General features: G+C 49.2%; 1 long non-coding RNA gene across 1 annotated transcript; it reads right to left on the bottom strand.

Moving 5' to 3' along the window:
* Positions 1 to 1,286: 1,286 nt before the first annotated feature.
* On the bottom strand, positions 1,287 to 11,046 carry LOC146752232 (uncharacterized). Its single transcript, XR_014940849.1, has 3 exons — positions 10,731 to 11,046; positions 3,594 to 3,687; positions 1,287 to 2,042 (listed from the first exon to the last, which is right to left on the bottom strand). It is a non-coding gene; the product is annotated as an uncharacterized LOC146752232 (long non-coding RNA).
* Between the last annotated feature and the right edge of the window lie 2,334 nt (positions 11,047 to 13,380).

The following is a 13,380-nucleotide window of genomic DNA, read 5'->3' as shown; positions in this document are numbered from 1 at the left end:
CCCCATAGACCCCATAGAGACCCCATAGAGACCCCATAGACCCCATAGACCCCATAGAGACCCCATAGACCCCATAGAGACCCCACTGTGCCCCATAGACCACATAGAGACCCCACTGTGCCCCATAGACCCCATAGAGACCTCATAGACCCCATAGACCCCATAGAGACCCCATTGTGCCCCATAGAGACCCCATTGTGCCCCATAGACCCCATAGAGACCCCATTGTGCCCCATAGACCCCATAGAGACCCCATAGACCCCATAGAGACCCCATAGACCCCATAGACCCCATAGAGACCCCACTGTGCCCCATAGAGACCCCACTGTGCCCCATAGACCCCATAGAGACCCCATTGTGCCCCATAGATCCCAATGTGCCCCATAGATCCCATAGAGACCCCATTGTGCCCCATAGACCCCATAGAGACCCCATAGACCCCATAGAGACCCCATTGAGCCCCATAGAGACCCCACTGTGCCCCATAGACCCCATAGAGACCCCATTGTGCCCCATAGACCCCATAGAGACCTCATAGACCCCATAGACCCCATAGAGACCCCATTGTGCCCCATAGACCCCATAGACCCCATAGAGACCCCACTGTGCCCCATAGAGACCCCACTGTGCCCCATAGACCCCATAGAGACCCCATTGTGCCCCATAGATCCCAATGTGCCCCATAGATCCCATAGAGACCCCATTGTGCCCCATAGACCCCATAGAGACCCCATAGACCCCATAGAGACCCCATAGACCCCATAGACCCCATAGAGACTCCATAGACCCCATAGAGACCCCACTGTGCCCCATAGACCACATAGAGACCCCACTGTGCCCCATAGACCCCATAGAGACCCCACTGTGCCCCATAGACCCCATAGAGACCTCATAGACCCCATAGACCCCATAGAGACCCCATTGTGCCCCATAGACCCCCCTGCCCCACATTTCCCCCCCCCATCCATTCTATGGGGCAGAGTAGCGAACGGAGCTCCTCGAGACAGAAATCTGCCTGGATACCGGTGACGTCACAGACTCCTCCCACCCAAATGGACCCAAAAGGACCCAAAAGGACCCAAAATGGACCCAAAAAGGACCCAAAATGGACCCAAAAGGACCCAAAATTGACCAAAATGGGCCCAAATGGACCCAAATGGACCCAAAATGGATGAAAATGGTCCCAAAATGACCCAAAATGACCCAAAATAGACCAAAATTGATTCTCATAGCGCCCCCTGGTGGCGAAGTGCGGTACTGCAACACAGAGACACAACGGGATTCAATGGGATTCAATGGGATTTAATGGGATTCAATGGGATTCAATGGGATTCAATGGGATTCAATGGGATTTAATGGGATTTAATGGGATTCAATGGGATTCAATGGGATTCAATGGGATTCAATGGGATTCAATGGGATTCAATGGGATTTAATGGGATTTAATGGGATTCAATGGGATTCAATGGGATCCAATATGATTCAATGGGACTCAATGGAATTTAATGGGATTCAATGGGATTTAATGGGATTCAATGAGATTCAATGGGATTCAATGGGATTCAATGGGATTCAATGGGATTCAATGGGATTCAATGGGATTTAATGGGATTCAATGGGATTTAATGGGATTCAATGGGATTTAATGGGATTTAATGGGATTTAATGGGATTCAATGGGATTCAATGGGATTCAATTGCCCCTGGGGGGGTTTATTGCCCCCTATGGGGGGGGTTATTGCCCCATGGGGGGTTTATTGCCCCATGGGGGGGGTTATTGCCCCCTATGGGGGGGGTTATTGCCCCATGGGGGGGGTTATTGCCCCATGGGGGGGTTTATTGCCCCATGGGGGGGGTTTATTGCCCCATGGGGGGGGGTTATTGCCCCATGGGGGGGGTTTATTGCCCCATGGGGGGGGTTATTGCCCCATGGGGGGGGTTTATTGCCCCCTATGGGGGGGTTTATTGCCCCCTATGGGGGGGGGTCTCACTCCTCCTTGCCGGGTACCAGGGCTCTTCTCTCACATGGCGGCTTTATGGGGGCTGGAAGAATAAGGGGGGGGGTCTCATAATGTGTCCACCCTATATAACCCCATATAACCCCATATAACCCCATATAACCCCATATAACCCCAAATCCCCCCATATTCCCCCATATAACCCCATATAACCCCATATCCCCCCTATATACCCCCATATCCCCCATATATACCCCCATAACACCCCACAGACCCCCATAGACCCCCATATCCCCCCTATATACCCCCATAACATCCCATATTCCCCCATATCCCCCCCATAACACTCCATATCACCCCATATAACCCCATATCCCCCCATATAACCCCATATCCCCCCATAGACCCCCATATAACCCCATATTCCCCCATATCCCCCCATATAACCCCATATTCCCCCATATCCCCCCATATAACCCCATATTCCCCCATATCCCCCCATATAACCCCATATAACCCCATATAACCCCATATAACCCCATATAACCCCATATTCCCCCATATAACCCCATATTCCCCCATATCCCCCCATATAACCCCATACAACCCCAAATCCCCCCATATAACCCCATATAACCCCATATCCCCCCATATAACCCCATATAACCCCATATCCCCCCATATAACCCCATATTCCCCCATATAACCCCATATTCCCCCATATCCCCCCATATAACCCCATACAACCCCATATTCCCCCATATCCCCCCATATAACCCCATATTCCCCCATATTCCCCCATATAACCCCATATCCCCCCATATAACCCCATATACCCCCATATCCCCCCATATAACCCCATATAACCCCATATAACCCCATATCCCCCCATATAACCCCATATCCCCCCCTATAACCCCATATCCCCCCATATAACCCCATATCCCCCCATGTCCCCCCATATAACCCCATATCCCCCCATATACCCCCATATCCCCCCCATATAACCCCATATAATCCCATATAACCCCATATCCCCCCATATAACCCCATATCCCCCCATATCCCCCCATATCTCCGCCCATACAACCCCATATCCCCCCATATAACCCCATATACCCCCATATAATCCCATATAACCCCATATAATCCCATATCCCCCCATATAACCCCATATTCCCCCATATCCCCCCATATAACCCCATATCCCCCCATATAACCCCATGTCCCTCCATAACCCCCCCATATAACCTCATATCTCCCCATAACCCCCCCATATAACCCCATAGGACCCATAGGGACCCCATATCCCCCCATATCCCCCCGTATAACTCCATATCCCCCCCATATAACCCCATATCCCCCCATATCCCCCCATATAACCCCATATACCCCCATATAATCCCATATAACCCCATATAACCCCATATCCCCCCATATAACCCCATATCCCCCCATATAACCCCATAAAACCCCATATCCCCCCATATCCCCCCCATATTCCCCACATCCCCCCATATAACCCCATATACCCCCATAAGGACCCTATAGGACCCATAGGGACCCCATATAACCCCATAGGGACCCCATAGGACCCATAGGGACCCCATATAACCCCATATCCCCCCCCACTCACCTCCTTGACCCCCCAGCAGCCCCCTTAGGACGCCCCACCCCCATCGCAGGAGGTTGATCAGACACTGCAGCCCAGCACACATCACAGCGATACCCTATAAAAACCCAAAAAGACCCAAAATTGACCCAAAATGGACCCAAAATGGTCCCAAATGGACCCAAAATGGACCTAAAGGGGCTCAAATGGACCCAAAATGGACCCAAATGGACCCAAAATGGACCTAAAGGGGCCCAAATGGACCCAAAATGGACCTAAATGGACCCAAATGTACCCAAAATTGACCTAAATGAACCCAAAATGGACCTAAAGGGGCCCAAATGGACCCAAAATGGACCTAAATGGACCCAAAATGGACCTAAAGGGGCCCAAATGGACCCAAAATGGACCTAAATGGACCCAAAATGGACCCAAAATGGACCCAAATGGACCCAAAATGGTCCCAAAATGGATCCAGATGGACCCAAATGGACCCAAAATGGACCCAAATGGACCCAAAATGGACTAAAATGGACCAAAAATGGACCTAAATGGACCCAAATGGACCCAAAATGGACCTAAAGGGGCCCAAATGGACCCAAAATGGACAAAAATGGACCCAAAATGGACCCAAAATGGACCTAAATGGACCCAAAATGGATCAAAATGGACCCAAATGGATCAAAATGGACCCAAATGGACCCAAAATGGAACAAAATGGACCCAAATGGACCCAAAATGGACCCAAAATGGACCCAAATGGACCCAAAATGGATCAAAATGGACCCAAAATGGATCAAAATGGACACAAAATGGACCCAAAATGGACCCAAATGGACCCAAAATGGATCCAGATGGACCCAAAATGGACTTAAATGGACCCAAATGGACCCAAAATGGACCCAAATGGATCCAAAATGGACCCAAAATGGACCCAAATGGACCCAAATGGACCCAAAATGGACCCAAAATGGACCCAAATGGACCCAAAATGGACCCAAATGGACCCAAAATGGACCTAAATGGACCCAAATGGACCCAAAATGGACCTAAAGGGGCCCAAATGGACCCAAAATGGACCCAAAATGGACCCAAAATGGACCAAAATGGACCTAAATGGACCCAAATGGACCCAAAATGGACCTAAAGGGGCCCAAATGGACCCAAAATGGACCCAAAATGGACACAAAATGGACTCAAATGGACCCAAAATGGATCCAAATGGACCCAAAATGGACCCCAATGGACCCAAATGGACCCAAAATGGACCCAAAATGGACCTAAATGGACCCAAAATTGACTTAAAGGGGCCCAAATGGACCCAAAATGGAACTAAATGGACCTAAATGGACCCAAAATGGAACTAAATGGACCCAAAATGGACCCAAATGGACCCAAATGGATCCAAATGGACCCAAATGGACCCAAAATGGATCAAAATGGACCCAAATGGATCAAAATGGACCCAAATGGACCCAAAATGGAACAAAATGGACCCAAATGGACCCAAAATGGACCCAAAATGGACCCAAATGGACCCAAAATTGACCTAAATGGACCCAAAATGGATCAAAATGGAACAAAATGGACCCAAAATGGATCTAAAGGGGCCCAAATGGACCCAAAATGGAACAAAATGGACCCAAATGGACCCAAAATGGACCTAAATGGACCCAAAATGGACCTAAAGGGGCCCAAATGGACCCAAAATGGACCTAAATGGACCCAAAATGGACCTAAATGGACCCAAAATGGATCCAAATGGAACAAAATGGACCCAAAATGACCCAAAATAGACCCAAATGGACCCAAAATGGACCCAAAATGGACCCAAATGGATCCAAATGGACCCAAATGGACCCAAAATGGACCCAAAATGGACCCAAATGGACCCAAAATGGACCCAAAATGGATCCAGATGGACCCAAATGGACCCAAAATGGACCCAAAATGGACCCAAAATGGACCTAAATGGACCCAAATGGACCTAAATGGACCCAAAATGGACCCAAAATGGACCCAAATGGACCCAAAATGGATCCAAATGGACCCAAAATGGACCCAAATGGACCCAAAATGGACCTAAATGGACCCAAAATGGACCTAAATGGACCCAAAATGGAACTAAATGGACCCAAATGGACCCAAAATGGACCAAAATGGACCCAAAATGGATCAAAATGGACCCAAATGGACCCAAAATGGACCTAAAGGGGCCCAAATGGACCCAAAATGGACAAAAATGGACCCAAAATGGACCCAAAATGGACCTAAATGGACCCAAAATGGATCAAAATGGACCCAAATGGACCCAAAATGGACCCAAATGGACCCAAAATGGACCTATATGGACCCAAAATGGACCCAAAATGGACTCAAATGGACCAAAATGGATCAAAATGGACCAAAATGGACCCAAAATGGACCCAAAATGGACCTAAATGGACCAAAATGGACCAAAATGGACCCAAAATGGACTCAAATGGACCCAAAATGGACCCAAATGGACCCAAATGGACCCAAAATGGACCCAAATGGACCCAAAATGGATCAAAATGGACCCAAATGGACCCAAAATGGACCCAAAATGGACCTAAATGGACCAAAATGGACCAAAATGGACCCAAAATGGACTCAAATGGACCCAAAATGGACCCAAATGGACCCAAATGGACCCAAAATGGACCCAAATGGACCCAAAATGGACCCAAATGGACCCAAAATGGACCAAAATGGACCTAAATGGACCCAAAATGGACCCAAAATGGACCCAAATGGACCCAAATGGATCCAAATGGACCCAAATGGATCCAAATGGACCCAAATGGACCCAAAATGGATCCAGATGGACCCAAATGGACCCAAAATGGACCCAAATGGACCCAAAATGGACCTAAATGGACCCAAAATGGACCCAAATGGACCCAAAATGGACCTAAATGGACCTAAATGGACCCAAATGGACCCAAATGGACCCAAAATGGACCTAAATGGACCTAAATGGACCCAAAATGGACCTAAATGGACCCAAATGGACCCAAAATGGACACAAATGGACACAAAATGGACCCAAATGGACCCAAAATGGACCCAAAATGGACCCAAAATGGACTCAAAATGGATCCAAAATGGATCAAAATGGACCCAAATGGACCCAAAATGGACCCAAATGGACCCAAAATGGACCCAAAATGGACTCAAAATGGATCCAAAATGGATCAAAATGGACCCAAATGGACCCAAAATGGACCCAAATGGACCCAAAATGGACCCAAAATGGATCAAAATGGACCAAAATGGACCTAAATGGACCCAAAATGGACCCAAATGCACCCAAAATGGACCTAAATGGACCCAAAATGGACCCAAATGGACCTAAATGGACCTAAATGGACCCAAAATGGACCCAAATTGACCCAAAATGGACCCAAATGGACCAAAATTGGACCTAAAGGGGCCCAAATGGACCCAAAATGGACCTAAAATGGATCCAGATGGACCCAAAATGGACCTAAATGGACCCAAAATGGACCTAAAATGGACCCAAAATGGATCAAAATGGACCCAAATGGACCCAAAATGGACCTAAAGGGGCCCAAAATGGACCCAAATGGACCCAAATGGACCCAAATGGACCCAAAATGGACCCAAATGGACCCAAAATGGACCTAAAGGGACCCAAATGGACCCAAAATGGACCTAAATGGACCCAAAATGGACCCAAAATGGAACTAAATGGACCCAAAATGGACACAAAATGGGACTAAATGGACCCAAAATGGACCTAAAGGGGCCCAAATGGACCCAAAATGGACTTAAATGGACCCAAAATGGACCCAAAATGGGACTAAATGGATCCAAATGGACCCAAATGGACCCAAAATGGACCTAAAGGGGCCCAAATGGACCCAAAATGGATCCAAAATGGACCCAAATGGACCCAAAATGGACCCAAAATGGACCCAAATGGACCCAAAATGGACCCAAAATGGACCCAAAATGGACCCAAAATGGACCTAAAGGGGCCCAAATGGACCCAAAATGGACCCAAAATGGACCCAAAATGGACAAAAATGGACCCAAAATGGACTCAAATGGACCCAAAATGGACCCAAAATGGACAAAAATGGACCCAAAATGGACCAAAATGGACCCAAATGGACCCAAAATGGAACAAAATGGATCCAAATGGACCTAAAGGGGCCCAAATGGACCCAAAATGGACCTAAATGGACCCAAATGGACCCAAAATGGACCTAAATGGACCCAAAATGGACCTAAAGGGGCCCAAATGGACCCAAAATGGACCCAAATGGACCCAAAATGGACCCAAATGGACCCAAAATGGACCTAAATGGACCCAAAATGGACCTAAATGGACCCAAAATGGACCCAAAATGGACCCAAATGGACCCAAAATGGACCTAAATGGACCCAAAATGGACCTAAAGGGACCCAAATGGACCCAAAATGGACTCAAATGGACCCAAATGGACCCAAAATGGAACAAAATGGACCCAAATGGACCCAAAATGGACCTAAATGGACCCAAATGGACCCAAAATGGACCTAAATGGACCAAAATGGACCCAAAATGGACCTAAATGGACCCAAAATGGACTCAAATGGACCCAAAATGGACCCAAATGGACCCAAAATGGACCTAAAGGGGCCCAAATGGACCCAAAATGGACCCAAATGGACCCAAAATGGACCAAAATGGACCAAAATGGACCCAAAATGGACCCAAATGGACCCAAAATGGACCTAAAGGGGCCCAAATGGACCCAAATGGACCCAAAATGGATCCAGATGGACCCAAATGGACCCAAAATTGACCTAAATGGACCCAAAATGGACCCAAAATGGACCCAAATGGACCCAAAATGGACCTAAATGGACCCAAAATGGAACTAAATGGACCCAAATGGACCCAAAATGGACTAAAATGGACCCAAAATGGACCTAAATGGACAAAAATGGACCCAAAATGGACCCCAAATGGACCCAAATGGACCCAAAATGGACCCAAAATGGATCAAAATGGACCCAAAATGGACCCAAAATGGATCCAAAATGGACCCAAAATGGACCCAAAATGGAACTAAATGGACCCAAAATGGACAAAAATGGACCCAAAATGGACCCAAAATGGAACAAAATGGACCCAAAATGGACCCAAATGGACCCAAAATGGCCCCATATCCCCACCCCCCCCACATCCCATTAACCACATCCTCTTCCTGGCCCCATAATGACCCCATATACCCATAATGGCCCCATAAGTACCCCATAATGACCCTATATCCCCATAAGGACCCCATAACGACCCCATAATGACCCTCTAAGTACCCCATAATGATCCTATATCCCCATAATGACCCCATAATGACCCTATAAGGACCCTATAATGACCCCATAATGACCCTATAAGGACCCTATAATGACCCCATAATGACCCTATATCCCCATAATGACCCCATAATGACCCTATATCCCCATAAGGACCCCATAATGACCCTATATAACCATAAGGACCCCATAATGACCCTATAAGGACCCCATAATGACCCTATATCCCCATCCCACCACCCACAGCCCCATAATGACCCCATAATGACCCCATAATGACCCCATAATGACCCTATAATGACCCTATATCCCCATAAGGACCCCATAATGACCCTATATCCCCATAATGACCCCATAATGACCCTATAAGGACCCCATAATGACCCCATATCCCCATAAGGACCCTATATCCCCATAAGGACCCTATATCCCCATAAGGACCCCATATCCCCATAAGGACCCCATAATGACCCCATAATGACCCTATATCCCCATAATAACCCCATAGTGACCCTATATCCCCATCCCACCACCCACAGCCCTATAATGACCCCATAATGACCCTATAAGTACCCCATAATGACCCTATATCCCCATCCCACCACCCACATCCCTATAATGACCCTATAAGTACCCCATAATGACCCTATATCCCTATAATGACCCTATATCCCCATCCCACCACCCACATCCCCATAATGACCCTATATCCCCATAATGACCCCATAATGACCCCATAATGACCCTATATCCCCATCCCACCACCCACATCCCCATAATGACCCTATAATGACCCTATATCCCCCATCCCAATGTCTCCACGTCCCCATAATGACCCCATAGCCCCCCATATCCCCCTATACCCCCCTATATCCCATATCACACCCCATAGACCCCCACACCCCATCTCACCCCATAGTCCCCCATATCCCCTATATACCCCCATATCCCCTATATCCCCCAATATCCCCATATATCCCCTATATAACCCCATATCCCCCCATATCCCCTATATACCCCCATACCCCCATATATCCCCTATATAACCCCATATCCCCCCATATCCCCTATATACCCCCATACCCCCATCCCACCCCATATCCCCTATATCCCCCCATACCCCATAGACCCCATACCCCATCCCACCCTATACCCCATCCCACCCCATATAACCCCATATCCCCCCATATAACCCCATATAACCCCATATAACCCCATATCCCCCCATATAACCCCATATCCCCCCCATATAACCCCATATCCCCCCATATCAACCCCATATAACCCTATAAGGACCCCATAGGACCCATAGGGACCTCATATCCCCCCATAAGGACCCCATAGGACCTATAAGGACCCCATAGGACCCTATAAGGACCCCATAGGACCCATAGGGACCCCATATCCCCCCATATAACCCCATAACCCCCCCATATACCCCATAGACCCCATATCCCCCCATATAATCCCATATAACCCCATAACCCCCCATATACCCCATAGACCCCATAGTTCCCACACCCCATAGACCCCATATACCCCATTGACCCCATAGACCCCACACCCCATAGACCCCATAGACCCCATAGACCCCATAGACCCCACACCCCATATACCCCATAGACCCCATAGACCCCATAGACCATAGACCCCATAGACCCCATAGACCCCATATCCCCCCATATAACCCCATATAACCCCATAGAACCCCATAGAACCCCATAGACCCCATATCCCCCCATATAACCCCATATAACCCCATATACCCCATATAACCCCATAGACCCCATAGACCCCATCCCCACTCACCCTCTGTCCGTCTCCTGACCCCACAGATCAGCTCGGCCCTTTATAGGGTCTATAGCTTATAGGGCGGCCCCTTTTATAGGGCTATGGGTTATAGGGCGGTCCCTTATAGGGCTATGGGTTATAGGGCGGTCCCTTATAGGGCCGTGGGTTATAGGGCGGCCCCATAACAAGGCGGAACCAGACGGACCGGTCCGGACCCGGTTCGACCCAGCGGGGGTGGAGGGTGGGGACTATGGGGTGGGGGGGTAATAGGGCTGTATAGGGACAGGGGGGGTTATGGGGTTTATAGGGTGGGATATGGGGTTATATGGGGGGATATGGGGTTATAGGGGTGGGATATGGGGTTATAGGGGGTTATAGGGGGGGATATGGGGGGATATGGGGTTATATGGGGGGGATATGGGGTTATAGGGGGGGATATGGGGTTATATGGGGGGATATGGGGTTATAGGGGGGTAATAGGGCCGTAATAGGGACAGGGGGGGTTATGGGGTTTATAGGGTGGGATATGGGGTTTATAGGGTGGGATATGGGGTTATAGGGGGTTATATGGGGTTATATGGGGGAGATATGGGGTTATAGGGGGGGATATGGGGTTATAGGGGGGGATATGGGGGGACTATGGGGTGGGGGGTAATAGGGCCGTATAGGGACAGGGGGGTTATGGGGTTTATATGGGGGGATATGGGGTTATATGGGGGGATATGGGGTTATAGGGGGGGATATGGGGTCCCTATGGGGGGATATGGGGTTATAGGGGGGTATGGGGTTATAGGGGGGGATATGGGGTTATAGGGGGGGATATGGGGTTATAGGGGGGGATATGGGGTTATAGGGGGGGGATAAGGGGGGATATGGGGGGATATGGGGTTATAGGGGGTTATGGGGTTTATGGGGTTATAGGGGGGCATGGGGGGATATGGGGTTATAGGGTTATAGGGGGGGTTATGGGGTTTATAGGGGGGGATATGGGGTTATATGGGGTTATGGGGTTATAGGGGGTAATAGAGCCGTAATTAGGACAGGGGGGTTATGGGGTTTATAGGGTGGGATATGGGGTTATAGGGGGTTATATGGGGGGGATATGGGGTTTATAGGGTGGGATATGGGGGGATATGGGGGGGATACGGGGGGATATGGGGTTATAGGGGGGTAATAGGGCCGTATAGGGACAGGGGGGGTTATGGGGTTTATAGGGTGGGATATGGGGTTATATGGGGGGATATGGGGTTATATGGGGGGTTATGGGGTTATAGGGTGGGATATGGGGTTATAGGGGGGGATATGGGGTTATATGGGGGGATATGGGGGGATGTGGGGGGATATGGGGTTATAGGGGGGGATATGGGGTTATATAGGGGGGGATATAGGGTCTCTATGGGGGGATATGGGGTTATAGGGGGGGATATGGGGGGTTATATGGGGTTATATGGGGGGATATGGGGTTATAGGGGGGTATATGGGGGGATATGGGGTTATAGGGGGGTAATAGGGCCGTATAGGGACAGGGGGGTTATGGGGTTTATAGGGTGGGATATAGGGTTATATGGGGGGATATGGGGTTATAGGGGGGGATATGGGGTTATAGGGGGGGATATGGGGGGATATGGGGTTATATGGGGGAATATGGGGTAATAGGGGGGGATATGGGGTTATATGGGGGGGATATGGGGTTATAGGGGGGGATATGGGGGGATATGGGGTCCCTATGGGGGGATATGGGGTTATAGGGGGGGATATGGGGGGTTATATGGGGTTATAGGGGGGGATATGGGGTCCCTATGGGGGGATATGGGGTTATAGGGGGGTATGGGGTTATATGGGGGGGATATGGGGTTATATGGGGTTATAGGGGGGGATATGGGGTTATAGGGGGGTATAGGGACATGGGGGGTTATGGGGTTATAGGGTTATAGGGGGGGATATGGGGGACTATGGGGTGGGGGGTAATAGGGCCGTATAGGGACAGGGGGGTTATGGGGTTTATAGGGGGGGATATGGGGTTTATAGGGTGGGATATGGGGTTATAGGGGGGGATATGGGGTTATAGGGGGGGATATGGGGGGATATGGGGTTATATGGGGTTATATGGGGTTATATGGGGGGATATGGGGTTATAGGGAGAGATATGGGGTTATATGGGGGGGTTATGGGGTTATATGGGGGGGTTATGGGGGGGATATGGGGTTATATGGGGTTATATGAGGGGATATGGGGTTATAGGGAGGGATATGGGGTTATAGGGGAGTATGGGGTAACAGGGGGTTATAGGGGGGGATATGGGGTTATAGGGGGGGATATGGGGTCCCTATGGGGGGATATGGGGTTATAGGGGGGTATGGGGTTATATGGGGGGGATATGGGGTTATATGGGGTTATAGGGGGGGATATGGGGTTATAGGGGGGTATAGGGACATGGGGGGTTATGGAGTTATAGGGTTATAGGGGGGGATATGGGGGACTATGGGGTGGGGGGTAATAGGGCCGTATAGGGACAGGGGGGGTTATGGGGTTATAGGGTGGGATATGGGGTTATAGGGGGGGTTATGGGGTTATATGGGGGGATATGGGGGGATATGGGGTTATAGGGGGGGATATGGGGGGATATGGGGTTATAGGGGGGGATATGGGGTTATAGGGTGGGATATGG

The sequence above is a fragment of the Coturnix japonica genome, unplaced genomic scaffold (assembly GCF_054131305.1).
Source record: "Coturnix japonica strain WE unplaced genomic scaffold, WE-NBRP24 Scf050, whole genome shotgun sequence".
NCBI lineage: Eukaryota > Metazoa > Chordata > Aves > Galliformes > Phasianidae > Coturnix > Coturnix japonica.
Note: the sequence above shows the minus strand (reverse complement) of the source record. Positions and strands in the feature narration are given on the sequence as shown.